Raw genomic sequence first — 1274 nt, forward strand, 5'->3', positions numbered from 1 at the left:
GAAACCTCACCCTCCCCTCCCAGCCCAGGGCTCTCTTTCACCCCACAAGGGCTTAAATCCCAGCCCACGGGTTTCCCCACGTTCCCCAGACGACAGAGCCGGGTGAGTTGGGGGACGGCTGGAAAGTGGGTGCTGGCATCTCCCTGGGCAGGGAGGAACGGGCGATGGGGGCACAGTCGCACCTCTGCCCTGGTGCCAAGGGGCCGCGGGGGTGCAGAGGATGCGCAGTGCCGGGCCGTCCCCGCCAGCTGCAATTTTTACCCTTCCTCTGAGTTATTTTTGCTGCCCCTTTGACTCATAAGCAGAACCTGGGCAGCAATTGCTTCGTTAGTCCTTTGTTACCTCCGTCACAAGCAGGGGTGATGTTAGAAACGTGCTCGCAGGCTGCCAGGGCCCCATCTGCTCCTCTGCAGGGTGACAGACCTGCGGTGAGGCAGGATCCGGCCAGAGGGATGGGACAAGCCCAGGGGCAGCAGCGCTGGGATTTCGAACTTGGCAAGTTCCCAGCGTGGCCCAAACACCCCTCCGCCCCACCCGAAGGTGCCTGTTTTGGAGCCACAGCTGGGGCAGGGGCCGGTTAGAGGTACCAGGGGGTGCTGGGGCCAGATCCAGGCCTGGAGCCCCCCAGGCCCATGGGTGATGCTGTGGCCCCCTCCCCACAGGGCAGCAAGGAGCGGTTCCACTGGCAGAGCCACAATGTCAAGCAGAGCGGCGTGGACGACATGGTCCTGCTCTCCAAGATCTCCGAGGAGGCCATCGTGGAGAACCTCAAGAAGCGTTTTATGGATGATTACATCTTCGTATCCTTCGTGGGGCAGCGGGACAGGAGCAGGGGGAGGCAGGGCTGTGCTCCAAGGCTTTGCTCCCTGCACCAGGGTGGAACAAGATTGGGATGGGCTCGGGAAATGCCACCGTTCCCAAGCTGAGATGCACTCGGCAGAGACACTGCAACTGTCACCCCCTCCCATCCTGCCATGCCCCAGGACCCACTTTGGTCCCTCCTTTGTGGCCTGAGCAAAGAGCACTGAGCAAAGCCCCTCATCTGCTCCCTCCCCCTGCTCCTGCACACTGAAGCCCCCACCTGTCTGTGCCAAGGGGGCCGGACCCCAGTGGCTTTTGTCCCCTGGTGCTGTCACCCAACCCCCCCGATGCCCAGAGCTTGCCCTGGCGGCTCTGCACCCACAGCAAATCCAAGCAAACCCTGGATGGAGCGGGAGCATCCCTGCAGACACAGGGAGGGGGTACCACCCCCCGCTCCCCCCCCCTGTCAGCCC

The sequence above is a fragment of the Cariama cristata genome, unplaced genomic scaffold (assembly GCF_000690535.1).
Source record: "Cariama cristata isolate BGI_N322 unplaced genomic scaffold, ASM69053v1 scaffold24074, whole genome shotgun sequence".
NCBI lineage: Eukaryota > Metazoa > Chordata > Aves > Cariamiformes > Cariamidae > Cariama > Cariama cristata.